Genomic DNA, 3,137 nt, shown 5'->3' on the forward strand with positions numbered 1-3,137 from the left:
ATTCCCTCCTCTGTGTCATGAAATTAATTATAGGAGGGGGCGTTTAATATGATTTACAGGGGGATCGATGCAATTGGACTTTTATCAATTCAGCGCGATAAAAATAAAATCGGACTCGGTGTGGGGCTCCCGTGGGGGGAGAAAAAACGCTGATGGGTGCTGTGACAAATCAAGAAAAGCACTGGAGGGGGGTTTTATGACCTTGTGTGCGCTGACTTCGCCCCCCGCTCCTCCCTCTGAATTGATGCGGGGATCCCTGATGCTATTTTTAGCCTCTCGGTCGTGGAGAGCCGTGCGTGGGTGGAGGAGAGAAAGGGAAGAGTAGCAGAAGGAGGAGGAAGAGGAGCAGCAGGGGGATGAAGAGGAGGGAGAGAGATGGAAGAGAGGGGGGAGAAGAGGAGAGGTGGTGGTGGGTGGGGGGTTCCCATGCGGACTTAAACTGCAGCAGCATCAACACAAAGCTCCCCGCTGTGAGGGCTTTGAATCGTGACCAGACAGCCAGGAAAAACAGAAAAGGGGAGCGCCGTGTCATTCTCTCCGCACAGGACGGTACTGCTTTCTTTGATTTAGCAGGATTTTCCTTTTCTTTTTTTTTTTTTATTCTTATACCAGTGTTAAATTACACAGGGCTGTGAAAAAGATCGTGGAGGAAAAATCATGCAGAATTATGGAGTGTATAATTATATTGTGGAAAATGAGAGAGATATGAGGAAGCTGATCAGAGAGTGTTCAGTAATAAACCTGCAGTAATAAACCTGTGATGGAATTTAGTTTTAAAATATACGATATTTCGACAGCTATTGTGCCTAAAGCAGGCCTATGTCAGAGCTCTCTGTCATTTAAATGTCTGATTTTAGACCTGACACGTCTAACATCATTTAATGAGCCAATATTTATTTAAATCAAGATTTCTATAAGTCTTTACGTCTACTCTAATTCTATAATAGCTGAACAGAGGCAACCAGCGCACACCATAAACAGCCTGAACGCATTTCATTACAACATGTCCCCTGCGCAAATTAAGTCATACAATTAGCCGCACAGACTGAAATCAGGAGGAAAGTGAAGGGACGCTCGGCATATGGGGAGAGATTTTATTATTTATCACCAGGGACTATTTTTAGGTCCTGCTGACGTGTTGGCGTAGAGGGTTTCCGGGCACATGGATGGCAGGTTTCCCCGTCACCCGCGGGTCACACGGCGGGGGGAGACCCAGGCAAAGCCTACCATACCGCAGGAAAACATGAAACACGTAGGCATCACAGAGGACTCCTCTAGCTGGTTGCATTATTCACTCCTGCGCTTAATCACAGGCGTATTATTGCTGAGAGAAACAGGAGCAGCCACGCTGCCGCAGAGGGGGCGTTCATAGGCTACAGTGGTCCATGTGATGAAGAAAACTAAAAAATGTAAAGCAAATAGTCCCGAACAGTGAAGCCAGCTCATCTTTGAAGTCGAAGGCCACCTGACAAAAGTACACCTGTGACCGCACAGCCATTAATGAGAACAGGGTGTCACTGCGCAACAAAATTATAGTCCCTCATACTACAGGCTATTTAAATGTCGCTAGAGCAACCAGGTTGTTTATATTGTTCAGTAATATTGTTCAATAAAAATTCAATAATAATTATATCTTAGCCGAAGAATACTCTGTAACACTTGTGTCACCATCATCTGCACTCAGATTTTCTTCTAATTGCTTGTTGTCTGGTAGGCTTTAAGAATAAATGGCTTTCTCACCAGCCAGAACCGCATGGCTGGTATTACTCTCTCTCTCTCTCTCTCTCTCTCTCTCTCTCCTCTGTGTGTGTGTGTGTGTGTGTGTGTGTGTGTGTGTGTGTGTGTGTGTGAGTGCAGTCACAACGCCTCAAAGGTTTGCAGTTGAGATCAAAATGAAGGCTGTGTTTGGAGATGGGTGTGGTCCCACTCATGAGCACTGAGTACTCATGTAATGATGTAGTAATGGCTGAGTACTCATGGGTCAGTACATCAACATGTTGACAGGTTTTGCGGCTGGTCTGTTCCCATTGTAAGACGGTCTCTAGTTGATTTTGGGTGCATATGACATTGGCTGTGTGAGAAACAATAGACAGACCCAGTACCAAATAATTAGTCCTAACTTGTGCAAATGAGGAACATCGAGGAGTGAGGAATTATCCCGTTCTCAGAGAATTTAGGCCAACACTGTGCTGAAGACCATAGCTGAGAGGGTCTTGAAAAATAAACATAATGGTGCTATTTCCCTTCCCAAACACGGGGAATAAAGAGAAAGAACAAGAGCAGGATAGAGATAAAGCAAAAGACATAACGTGCAAAGACAAAAATTGAGAACAATGGAGGAGTAGAGGTGGTAAGGAATAAAAACAGGGTTGTCTGATTGAGTGTGAGACGTGGGAGGGAGAGGGAAAGGAGGGAGACAGAGTGCATTAGAAATGATTGGAGGGGAGCGATAGAAAGAGCATATACTGGATGGGGGTATTCTGATGTTCTGGATGATAATGCTGCCTTGTTTCCTAATGAAAAAAACCCAGATGCTATCTGGCTCCTGGAAAAAGCTGGACCTCTCCTCTCCCTCCCTCTCTCTCTCTCCCTGGTTGGGAGTAAAGCCACTTCCTCTGCTCTTGAAGGGCCCTAACTGGCTAAACACAGTGGGGGATTAGCTTTAGCTTCTCTTTACTGCCAAAGTGCCCTCGAGGTGTGGAGAGGCAGCAGGTCTGTCCCTGCTGCCTGTCGGTCTGTCCGTCCTCCATCTACTCTGCATGGACGTCTGGATTTCTTCCATCCTGCCATGTCTTCTTATCCGTCAGTGTCCATGTGCGTGTCAACTCGCCTGTCTGTCTGTGTCTGGCCAGCTGTTTGTCCAGTCGGTGTATTATTTGTATTCCATGTGTATCTTTGTGCTGGTCCGGCTTCTCTCTGTTCCTCCCTGACAGCCTCCCTCTCTCTCTCATGTCTGTCTGCATGTTGATGCTGGGTGCCTCTCTCTGTTTGACTACCTCCATTTTGCTGGACGTCTCCGCCGCTCGCTCCCTGCTGCATGCCGGGCCGTCTCTCTGCTTCACTGCCTCTTTGCCTCCTCAGGAAAAGAAAGTGTAGAGAAAGAGGGCTCTGCCCCCACCCAAAACACCATGTTATTC

The sequence above is a fragment of the Chaetodon auriga genome, chromosome 12 (genome assembly GCF_051107435.1).
Source record: "Chaetodon auriga isolate fChaAug3 chromosome 12, fChaAug3.hap1, whole genome shotgun sequence".
Lineage (NCBI taxonomy): Eukaryota > Metazoa > Chordata > Actinopteri > Chaetodontiformes > Chaetodontidae > Chaetodon > Chaetodon auriga.